The 12,661-nt window shown below is 39.1% G+C and overlaps 1 long non-coding RNA gene across 2 annotated transcripts in view; it reads left to right on the top strand.

Moving 5' to 3' along the window:
- The first annotated feature begins 1,714 nt into the window (after positions 1-1,714).
- Positions 1,715-12,661, top strand: part of LOC135308661 (uncharacterized) — a 112,658-nt gene continuing 101,711 nt past the window's right edge. For both annotated transcript variants that reach the window (XR_010369038.1, XR_010369039.1), the window contains exon 1: positions 1,715-1,771. This is a non-coding gene — a long non-coding RNA (uncharacterized LOC135308661). The remainder of the gene's footprint in view (positions 1,772-12,661) is intronic.

Genomic DNA, 12,661 nt, shown 5'->3' on the forward strand with positions numbered 1-12,661 from the left:
CATACTTCCAACACCAAGCCTTACACTCAGTAAAAGTGAAAAAGAAAAAAATATTCTCTCACAAAGCCATTACTTTAAAATCTATCAATAAGTTCAAAAAGAGCAGCCTTGAACCATGCTGCTTGTTTTTTCTTTCATCAGGCAATGGGGAAACTGTAAAAACAAATAAGCATTACACTTTTATAAATACATACATTACAAAATACATGATTATGCTATGAGTGCTTGTACAAACACCCTAACCCAATGCAGTATTCACATGAACCTTCTTCAGAAAGGATATAAAAAAGGCTGATAAGTACAGGGAAAAAACCACACCAGTGTCATTCCACACCTAAAAAAAACCCCTCTCTTGCCTCCCCAGACATTTCCACATGGCTGAGAATAAAAAATTCTCTCTGCACAGGGTGGTGCCTTCCTGCAGTGAACAGCCCCACTGACAAGAATTCCCCCCAGGACTTCTTGCAGCAGCCTCAAAGGCATCTCAATTTCTCTGAAACAGCCAGCAGAGACTGTGTTTGTCTGTGGGGCACTCAGGTGCTTTTCCTCATCCTCACCAGGGTGGTCCAGCATCCCCAGGCAGCTGGAATTAGCATCCCTTCTGCACGCACTCTCAGTGCCCTGCCCGAGAATCACTATTGCTGATATTCCAGTGAAAATCAAGCCCATCCTGAAGCGGAGGAGGCTGTTCCTGCTGCCTGTCCCACCCACCCTGCCTGGAGCTGGCCAGACACAGCCGAGGGACAGGGACAGCCCCAGAGTGACCCAGCCCTTTGCCAGCACAGGGTGCCCCAAGGCCCTTGGGCTGCTTCAGGCGCCATCGATGCTCAAATGAAGGTTAAAAAGGGCCAGCTTCCTTCTCTGATTCCTGTGGTCTGGAGTCTGATATCGTATACCTAACATTAAATAGTGAGAAAAAAAACTTTCTCCCCGAGTTCACCCTCACACTTAAATTACACAGTTGTGAGAAGGTGTTGAAGAGGTGCTAATCTGAGCAGTTATTGTTTATTGCAGACTATTGTTAAATCAAGAACTGCAGAAAAGAAAAACTACCTAGTTATTCCCTATTCTTTTAACTCTTTCTTTCTAAAAAATCTAATTTAAATTTTGAATACTGTGAGCACAGACTATTTTCTACTTATTATAGTAATTTCTTTTGATATTTATTTTTGCTACATTTCAGGATGTTACTTCTACACCATTGGCTGCTCCAGTAATATCAGGTTTCAGTGAATGGGAGATACCAGGCTCGGGTGTGGCATGTGGGTGAGGTCCTGGGGTAGGACTACAGCCTTAAACAACTATAAATCATTTTCTTGAGAAGAGGATTCTGTGGTGGTTATTGCACAGGAAGAAAATGAGATGCAATAGTTCATAGTTTAAGGTGGGGATGCCAGCAGTGAGCTGCTGTGGGGCACACGTTATAGTTGAGGATCTGGTAGGATTTGCTTCCTTCAAAATCTTTAGTGTGACCCAATAATGCTGGGCTGGATTACTTGATTAGTTTGCAATATTTAACCTGCAGCAAACCCAGTGATGGCAGTGGGGAACACCTGGGGATGGTGGCAGTGAGGAACATGTTGGGAGACAGGAATGAGGGACACCTGGGGGTGATGGCAATGAGGGACACCTGGGGGTGATGGCAATGAGGAACACCTGGGGGTGATGGCAATGGGGAACACCTGGGGTGGGAGGGCTGGGCCAGCCTATATCTGCAGGAGCTGCTGCAGCAGCTTGTGTTTCGTCTTGGATGGTGCTGCTGCTGATGGAGGTAGGTGTGAGGTTTTTTTGGCAGTGAGAAAGAGAGGTAAATTATTGGAAGTGGTGTTTGGGAGGTGATGTGAAAGGGCTTTAGCAGTCCTAATGTGAGGCAGACCATTTGTTAAGTATGGGGATGTGGTTTTTTTACTGATAGTCTCATGATAAGGAATAGTTTAATGTTGCTAATGTTACCTCTTAATGGTATTTCAAGAGTTGTGAGAGAAGGTCTTGAAATGTGAGGAGGTAGGTGCCCTGTATGATCTGTGGTCTGTCCTTCTGCAGCCACAGGGACCGTTTGCTTGATATTCCACCTGAGTGAAGTGCACTCAAACAAACTATGAAGAGCATAGCTTTAGGCTTTCCTTGCCTGTTGAAAGCAAAAGATGGTCTTCCTGTTATTATCTAAACTGTTATTTTGGTTAGTTGCCCTAATGGAGTCTTGTAACAAAACTAGCTTGCGAAAATTTGGTCACTTGTGCTCTTTGTGAGTTTATGTGGGCAAACCTTGCAAAATTATATGGAAAATAATTTCAGTGAACTGCAATAATTAGAAGTTTTGATTATGTTTGTGGAATTTGTGTGGTTTAATGCTTTATTGGCTCCTTTGCTTTTGAGAAGTGGCCATCAATGAAAGGTTAGCACTGGGGTATCTCAGGAATGATCTCTAGGCAATTAATTTCACCTGGGAAAAAGCAAACAATGAACAACTTTAATTAGGATACTTCATTTGAAAGCAGATTTATTGATGGTTTGTCTCAACTATGTATTTCATCATCTAAATCTTGTTGCTAAGCCCTGATTCAGGGGGTTCTACAGAATTTGTTGGCTGAGTGGGATAATGGCAGCTGACATAGCTCCTGTGTTTTCCACCAGGTACTCCTGTAATGACCCCCTGGGGTATTCTGGCATTTGAGTATCTGCTGAAAAGATAATATTGTGTGTGGCCAGCATTTTGAAGTTTTGTTATGCATTTATCACTTAAGTGTCTAAAGCAGTAAGTCATTGCTATTCACTTTTGTCCTCCATAGCTGGGTGAGGTTAACAGCTTGGATTTCTTCTGTGCACTGCTGCTTGAAGATCTGAATTTCCGTAGCAGGATGTGTTAATGTTGCTTCATCTCTGCAGATGCTGGTAGGAAAAGCTGGCTTAATTCAGCTCTGCATTTGTAGGCAGAATGCCACCAGAGTGGTTCCTCCCTAGATGGAGTTTATAGAGAGCCCTGATTTTTTACAAAATCATTTAAATTTTTATGGAGCTTCTTTTCTCTCTTCCAAGATTGTAATGGAGCTGACAATCTATGGTTTTGGGGCATAGTGCAAGTATGTTTATACCAGAAACTTATTTGATTCCATCTATGCTGAGTGTGTCCAGTGAAACTCCCACACCGTGCCCTTGAGGTGATGGGCAGGATGTCACAAATAACTGGAGGATTTTTCCCTTTGGTGTGGTGCAGCACCCTGCTTGCTCTGTGAGCCCAGAGTCAACACAACTTGAGTGCTTAGCCCTGTCCTTTGTTATGGAGAATGCATTCCAAGGAAAGTGCTTTAATTCAGTGTATCTGCTGCTGTTGTCAGACACTTCCCACGTTTGTCCTGCTGGACCATGAAGGTGTTGGCTTGGTGTTTGCCTTCAGTGAGATCTGATCTAGTTATTCGTCTGCTGAGGTGTCACTTGCTCAGTTTTTCAATGAGTTGGTACATTTTTCAGTTTAAAAAGCCTGAAATTCTTATTTCAGTTTCTTCAATAAAAGTTGCATAGAAATAGAATATATTCTGTAAATAGCATAACTGGAAAAATAATGTTGGCTTGTTAGAGTCTCTGCTAAAATGAAATGGTGCTAACAAAGCAGAACTCTGACAGCTCTAGGGTAATGTAACCTTGTGGAGGGCTAAACAGGAGCGAAAAACTAAAATTCCTGTTTTAATACATTATGGTGATTCAAGGTCAAACCATTTTGATTCGGGTCATTTGTTACAGCATCACCAACAATTATGATATTTTTACTTTTTACCCTTCAGAAACCTATAGTGCTAAAATGCATTTCTTTACATAAATCTTTGCAAATAAAAGGTGAAACAAGTATCAAACACAAGTGCCTTGTGGTTCTCAACTTAGTGTGCGAAGGGAAAGAATTCAGCTCAAGAGTGAGTTTCTCCAAACAAAGGCTGTTGTTTTTATTGTTGTGTTTTAAATCTATGGAAAGTAATTCTGTCTGTGATACGATTCTTTGAAATTGCTTATATGGTGGGGAATAGCCTTTTCTCTTTTCTGCATTCTTTTCCTGAAGGAGATAAGTTTTTGTTCTATGTTCAAAGTTATCTTTCTGAATTATGGAAGTCTGTTGTTTACATAGCTGTCTCTTGCTAAAAGACACTGATCTGCTGCTGGAATGTTCTGAAAGAACCTTCTCCCAACTTCTGTGTTAATCAGCTTTTCTTCCCAGTAGAACATTTAGCAATATCAAATAAAAGTTTCAGACAAGCTTTCACACTAAAAATCTACTGTCCTGATCTACTAATTAGTAATTTTAATGTTTCTTTTGATTTTTTTGCCTTCTATATTATATCTGTAATATGATGTGGTATTTACATGATTATGCATTTCTGAATGTTTTAAGAACAGAAAAAAAATTGTATAGGTTCTGTTAAGAAATGATTATATTATTCACATATTGGGATCCCTTTGGGAAAATAGGGTGACAGGTATTTCCCAGAAAGCTTGCCCACGGGCCAAGCAGTAAGGTTGGTATCATTCTCACCCCTGAGGTCCAGCTGTATGCATATTTTCAATTAATACCTAATTATTTAAAGTTATTTAAAGTTATTTAAAGTTCTCAACATGACTTAGATGTACTCAGCCATGATCTGGTCAAAATACATGAATGTGAGGGTGCAACATTACTACAGTGAAATGAAAACTCTTTGTTAAAAAGAGGGTGAATATGTGGCTCAAAGCTCCACTATTCAAGCTGCTTCCTATCTCACCTCATCTTGTTTAATTTCATTGTAATCATGATATTTCTAATGCAAAGCCCAAACAGACTCAAATGTAGACACAAGTCATCCCAGACCAGAATGCTCTGGATTCCTTCATTATGTCATTGTTGACTACATATATTTTAGCAAATCTGAGTTCCTTTAACATTGTCTTAGTTCAGATCCATATTTACCTGTAAATTATCTCTCTCTGATTCCTGATGGATGCGGTTGACTTCAAGTTATTTAAACCTCACATTTTAAGTGATGTTAAATAAAATGTTGGCCCCTGCTTATCTTGGTGTTTTTGTTTGACTGTGAGGGTGTGTAAATGCTCAGCTGAGGCTTCTATCTGGATTTGTGCTGAAGTTTATCAGAAGGAATAGAAGGAAGGTTCTAGCTTAAGATGTATTTGGAATAGGGGAGAGAAGGCAGGGAGAGACTGAAAGCAGCTGCAGCTAATAATTTTCCTTCAGAAGGGCTTAATTTTGGTCTGGGAACATGACTTAATCTCATTCTTGATAGCATTGCTCCTGGGAATTCAAAACTTGATGAGAAAGGCCTTATCCATAGCTCTGTGGGCCAGAAAGAGGAAAATCTCAGACTCCATCAAAAGGCAATTCTGACATTGTAAAGGAAAGTGCTACAACAAAAGCAAACTTTGAGGATTAAATTTATATAATTATGGAGTGTAACAATGCAGAACACAGTAATTTCTTTAGCTGCTGACTGTATTGTCTGAGTCTTTGTCATACCAAAGTCCTTTTTCTTTTGCACCTAGCAAAGAACCATTCATGGCAGACAGAGAACAAATTGGTGCTTTCACAATCTTAAAACTTGTGAACTCATTATATGAAGAAAGTTCTTACTAGAACATGGAAAATTGCTATGTGTATGAGTGAGCTATATAGTACTTTTCATTATATAAGTTAGGATTGAATGTTATAACTTTTCATTGTATAAGTTAATATTGAATGTTAATTTTGGCTGATGTGTAATGATTGAAATTGTTGAAAGCAAAAGCAGCTCTTCAGTTCTGAAGTGTTTATCTTTGGGTGTCATTATGTCAAAGCTGAGAGTGCCTATCATAAGGATTTCACAAATGGTCACTGTCTCTTGGTAACTGAGCATACCATTAATTGTTTAAATGTAATGGCTCACAATGCCTTAAATATGTAGTGGAAAAAGTACACAGTTGTGCTTCATTTACCTGGAAAAAAACATTTTGCATTAAGTGGGTTTTCTTTTGGTTTTTCTTTTTGTTGGATGACAGAAGGGTTTAATATACTCCAAAGTTTTAATCCTTTCACAGAACAGCACAAGCACAACGACTTCAGAATAAATTTGGTAACTTCATAAGGAAATTTTAGTTGTGGGTCAAGTTTATCACTTTGAGGTTGAGCTCTTGCGTGGCTCCTAGGTTTTTAGACTGTGAGTAATTGTGCTTTTCATCTTTATTTACAATGGAAAAGGCACCAGAATCAACAGAACTTTATTGAATCAGATTTGGATTTTTTTTTCTGGTCAGTGCCCAGCAAGGTGCAGGCAAACTCTCTCTGAACTAAGCTACTGATTTGTGATGTGTTCTAGTTTACCTTGTATTAGCTAGGAATTCTTAAACCTTATTTTCTTTCTTCAGAGAAATAAAAAATAAAATTGACACCAGTTAGTGTCATTTTCTCCAGTGTTTGAGTTTGTACCATTTCATACCACAGGAAAAGAAATGAAAACTTTTCCTGAAAGGGGGGCACACAAGGATTTTCAGTATCCAGCCTTATTTTGTATCTTAATGAGGGGTGGAGTACTTCCATGCAAGTGATTTTTGTAGACTAATTAGCTGCATTTTATCTTCCTGGTAAAAAACCAGCTTGGTGTCACAATGATGGCATCCATGAACCTCCCATGTGAATAATAGGCATCATTTTAAAAAGTCAAAAAACACACTCATCTCTCAGCATGAAGCAAGCAAACAAGCTCCTAATCACAGAAGGGGCTAAAGAGTAATAAAAATCTGACATTGTGTTGTTGGCTGTCTGCATTATTTTTGACTCAGACATGCTGTAATGATCTTTCACACTTTGTTTTCAAGCTATAACAGTTTAATTTTTATAATCCTTGCCCCTGTTCTTATCTTCTAGCCAATACTGTGATTTCAGTTAATAGTTCAGTCTTTTTTTTTTTTTGCTCACATGCCCTCTCACAATGTCTAAAGATAATTTGTGCATATTCACAGTGAATTCCCTGAAAAAAAAAATCTTTATTGACTACAAAGAAGAGTGTTCTTTTGTCTAAATAGCAAGCTTCAATCCAGGCTTTGAACTGAAGTTAGTGAGAAGATACCATTGACTGCTGAAACTTGTAATCTTCCCTTAGAAGTTGTTTTGTGAAACAGCTGATACAGGGCTAGAAGCACCCCAGTCCTATTTATTACTGTGTGCTCCCTTCCAGCTGTTTTTTCGGTATTACAGACTTATTCATTTTTACAACTGTCTGAAGAGCCCATGTGCCCACTCAGATGCTTGAATTTGGCTCAGCCTGATGTGACCTTTGTGCATTATTCTGTGTTTTGCATAGGATTCTTTGTTTCTTCACTCTTAAAAGTCTGAAAACCCTTTATATGCCTTCAGACCTCTTCTGTTGTTTACCTCACAATTCTACATTTCAGGCCTGAGTAGCAATTTTAATCACTGAATCATAGAATGGCTTGGGCTGGAAGGGACTTTAAAGATCATCTAGTTCCAGCCCCCAGCCATGGGGTAGCAATTAATCTGTAAGGTTTTCTCTGCCAAATATTTTGCATGGGAAGTGACCTTAAGGAGAACTTCTCCTTACTGCTTGTTCCTTTTGAATTTCGTCCTCAGCATTCTTCAAAATATTAGTGACCTGATAACTGAGAGGTAGCAGGAATTACTAATTTTATTTTGTAACTGTTTTGAGCACTTTGTGTTATAGTCAATTTGTCTGTTACAAACATAACTACGTGATCCCTTTGTCTTGGTCCTTTACCATTGTTGATTTTTTTTGTTAAGTGGGTTTGGGTTTTTTGTTTGTTATTTTTATTTACATTTTCCCCCCAATGTCCTGTATGCACCCCTAGGGGTAGAGACATTGCCTTGTTATGTTTAATAACATGTAAAACTATGGAGCATGACACAGAACTGACTTTACTTTAGATAATGGGTAAAAATGAAAGGCAGATGTGGTTTTGTACCTGGTTATGAGGAAGTGAATCTGTTTGTGAGGCTGTGCAGAAAATGTTAGTGACGTGACAATGCCAGCACCACTGTGCACAAAGATGATGTGAGTCATGCTGCTCTGTTTAAAAGCAGGAATTCAGATTCTGAAGAAAGAACTGAAATTTATAAGCATGGTGGGTTTACCAAATTAGGAGACGAGAAGATGTCAGCTTTCCTATCCTATTCGTGGCAACTTGCTCATGAATTTAAGTTTTTCCCCCTTCAAAGGACCACTGAAATGTACTAGCACATTATATTCAAAGTTCAGTCTTGATTTTGATCCTGATCAAAGGGATGCACTTCAAGTATTTTGACATCTAATCCTTTTTCCTGACTTTGATCATTTTAGACTGAGGTACAAGTAACCACTTCTCCTACCTGTGTTAGCCAAGAATGAAAAGCATCTTATCTGCAGATAATGGGTGCTGCTGCTTGGAACTTCATTCCCAGGATATTTTAGTGTAAAAGATGTCTGTCTCTCTCTCTCCTTGTGCCAACATTTGTCAGCACTGCTGTGCTGTGTCATGAACAGAGGAAAAAAGTACTCAAAAAAATCTATTAAATAATCATATGGGGAAAACAGATAAGAAACCATCAGGGGGTGCATGTGAATTCCAGGCAGTACAATGTGAATTAGTCCCTCGAGAGTAATAGACAGTTGAAACAAACAGGCACTTTATTGTGGTAATATAAAATTTCTGATGAGGTGGTATCATTAGACAGATCACTGCAAACTTTTTCTTGTGCCATAAAACAGAACTGGTGTTTACTGGGGCTGATAGCTTCACAATAAACTGTGAAAGAGGAATTTATGGAGGCAGCAGAAGACAAAAAAAATGGTATTTTGTCGTGTTGAGTGCTCTAGACAGACTCCAGAAATGGGCAAGCACAGGTCTCACCAGGGTTCCCTCAGGTGCCACAGGAGCCAAGAGGGCTCTAAACCACCTGTGCTGGTGATGGTGTGCTGTTGTCACCAGGTTCCTTGAGGAGAAAGTTCTTGCAGCTGTGCCAGTATTCTGGCCCCAAAGCTGTAAGGGCTAAGCTGTTACCCAAAATACTTATCTGATCACTTTATAAATTTAGGGGCAATAAATGCTGGGAAAAGACATTTCCTGGTTTTGTTTCTCCTTTTTTAGTATGTCTTTAAAAATTCAGAAGAACTGATTTATACATATTTCTGCCGAGGAATGAGGTGTGTAGGGTTAAATACATTAAAATAGTACCATTGTTTAGCCATCAAATAACACCTGTTTCATCAGAATTTTTGTTTTATATTGCCCTGTATTTCTTCACCTTCCTCAGATCATGTTATTAAGTTTTGTGAGAAACTAACACTCCCTTTTAAAATTTCAAAGGTTTATTAAACCATAACAAAACTACAACAAAAGACTGAATAAGGAAAAATTACAACACTGGGAGACTCTGTGACCAGCAACCATGTGCTTGTGCATTTTATGCTCTCCTTTTCATACCCTTGGCCTCTCCCAAAATCTTATTAGTCAACTCCTTTTCTGCCATCCATTGGTGCAGATTACAAGAGGTCTATGAGGAGCATATAACTATATAACATAACTATACATCTATGAAACTTCTCTTAACATACACATAATATTCATCTCTTAATTGTGAGACCCAGCCACTGCATTACTCATTTATAACAAGCTTCTATTAAGAAACAGCTCCTTCAGTGAGGAGCTTGTATTTTTTTCAGAGAGATGTAGGGAAGTGTGGAGATAGGTTAGTGATAAACTAAGGAATCCCCCAGTATTCAAATGTCAGCCTCAGCTGTGAGCAATTGCCTTCAGCTGCTCATCTCCATTTTTGTGGTTGTTGGCCTTCCTCCTGTGCATTTTTCCTTTGTCTGCCAACTGCTTTTCCCACTTTTACCCACTGCCCTCACTTGGTCTCTCTTTTCCCTGATGAAGTCCTGTTCTTCCTCCCGAGCTGGATCTCCTGGGAGGGAGATGCTAAAGAGAAAACTTCCTTGCTTACAGTCTTGCTAATGAGTGGCATTTTAGCTGATAGGAGGGACAGCAGGGGGAATGGATCACTGTCAATGCAGATGAAAAGAGTCTGGCAAGGCTGGGAGAGCTGCCTGGTGCCTGTGCCCCTCTCGTGGTTTACATCTCAGTTTTGCTTCTGCTGCAGCCCACGATGGGAGCTGGAAGAGCCCACAATGGCTTTGTGGAGAAAATAAGTCCATGCATGATGCACATAAGGCTGTTGGGAGTTTTGTGGGACTGGGGCTGTTCTTTTTGTGTTTTATGGATGGCAGGACTGAAACAGAAACAAGTGCCAGCGGGTAGTTTTGTTTCCCAAATAGTCCAAGTGTGAAATGTCTGAGCTCCATTTATCATTTCACCTGAGTCTCTATGGAGACTGACCTGCTCATATTTGCCCATTTTGATTTCTTTTTCTTTCTTTGTTTGTTTTCCTTGACTAAATGTTGCCTGCTGGAACAAACATTGGTGAATCTGAATTTCTAAGCAAGCAAAAATGATAGATTGCTTTATTTGTTCAAGAAAGTCTTTTGTAGGAATGTTTTAATTGTAATTAATAAGAGGAGGGGGGAGGAGAGCTATAATTTGTTGCAGACATCCTTTGTAAACAAAAATTGCACTGATGCCAACCATGAAGGCAATATATGTGAAAAACAACTTTGTAATTTTGGAGGACAGCAATTATGTGTTTTATTTTTATATACAGCTATACTGGAAGCCCATCTTTTTAGTTTCAGAGGATGTTTGTTTTCCAAGGCTGCAAGCTCTAAATCCTGAGATGAGCTTACCTCAAGTTTACTCCATCATTAACTGGGTATAGGAAAGACAATGTTTGAAACCTTCTGCAAGATTTCATATGTTAAACAGTCTGGCACTTAATAGCTGAAGCTCTTACCTGATGCTACAGTAGAATTTCAGTATCCTTAAGATAGCCCAAGGAAGGAGATGCTTTAATTCCTTTGACCTGCAACATTTTAGTGGCAGGTTTAAATAAGAAAAATTAAGAATTTAGTTTTCTGTTTTGCAGGAGCACTGATCCATTCCTTCAAAGCTGTCTGTGGCAACTTTCGCATGCCAGGGTGGAAAGGATGGGCTGTGATGAGTGCCATAAAACTGAGGGGAGCAGAGAGAGATGCCTGGAATATTCGAAGTGCTTTATTAACCCCCCTTTCCATAATATTAGGGAGGGGAAAGCAGCTCTTTCAAGCTTGGCTAGGCTTAGAATTAGCTGCTGGCTTCCTTTCATTGTCTGCACACCTTCATGGTACTGCTGCTGGCTTTTTGGGGGCTGCAGCTCCTGAGCAGCCAGGCTGTTCCTGTGTGCAGAGGGCCATAATTTCATCTCGCCATTACTCATATATTGCTTTGACTTTGACAGCTGGGAGGAAAGTCTCAATGTTACCTCATATTAGTAATTTTTGTTGTTGTTCTTGTTTTCTCTAGTAAAACTTGTTTAATGTCAGTTGTGATTTGCTTTGAATACCTCCAAATGAAAGTTGGAGGGGGATGTGTGTTTGGTTTTTTGTAAATTTTATTTTGCTTTTATGAAACAAAGTTTGTGAAAAAATTATCTTTACAGCTTATTCTCAATGTAGATGAGAACCTTAAGCTTTTGAAAGACCTGACTCAACTATCTAAACATAGTGAGGCTGTAGCTTGGGAAATTAAAGGTTTTACTAAGTATTTTTGTAATTATCTCTGTTTTGCATAATAACAGTAAAATAAGCTTATTTATGTTGGTGTATGGTATTTCATCACTTTTATTCATAATACCAGGAGAAGTTTCAATTCACTTGGCATTTCAGTGTCTCTGAAGGAGGTGGGGCACATTCCAAAATATTCTTGAGGAATGTGCAGTAAAAATAATCATTTCCCAACTCTTTCATAGATATCAAAATTTTCAGTTTAAGGATGATGACTTGAACATTTGGATCCCTTTTGAAAAGGGGAAGGGAACCTATTAAGGTCCACAAGCTGTTGCTAACCTCCACCTGTGATGTTCTATTCCCTTTCCCACAAAGCAAAATTGCTTCATAAAATTCAGTCTTGCTGCCAGAGTTGTTCAGATTTCAGCTCACTGAGGCTCTCACACACAGGTGATGGTTACTCCCTGAGCTCTGTGATGGTTCCTTTCTGCCAGAATGCACTACAAGTACTGACTGCCCTGTTCCTGCACCTTGAGCTCCTGGGCATCACTGCTTTGCCAGCAGTAGCTTTGTACAGAGGATAAAATCCTGCTTTTGCTGACTGAAGTCAAAGTTACATGCTCAACATCTAGTGCAAGAGATGAATTTTGTATTTTAAGATCCCTCAGTTTGGGTTTCACTGTGACAAAAAGATTTGTTCATCACTTGCTCTCTGTTTATAGCTTGCATCCTTTGTGTTACAAAATGAGTCAACATTTTCTGCATCTTTTGGAACAACATAAAGACAGGTTATAAAGAAAAATTTCTGTTAATGAAAGCAGACTTAAAAATCTCTGAAGGTGTTAATTTCTGTGTTACTTAGCCTGTCCTGAACTGTAGAAAGCAGGAACCTTTAAAAAAATTTATTACCCTGAATATTTCTGTTAATAAAATAAGGATCTAAACCCATAAGCAATATTATAGTCATGACAAGCTTTTAAAGTGCATATCTTGCTAAATATAGTGAAGGAAATGGTTCAGGTTCCCTTCTCTCCATTTTACTG

Source organism: Passer domesticus, chromosome 10 (genome assembly GCF_036417665.1).
Source record: "Passer domesticus isolate bPasDom1 chromosome 10, bPasDom1.hap1, whole genome shotgun sequence".
NCBI lineage: Eukaryota > Metazoa > Chordata > Aves > Passeriformes > Passeridae > Passer > Passer domesticus.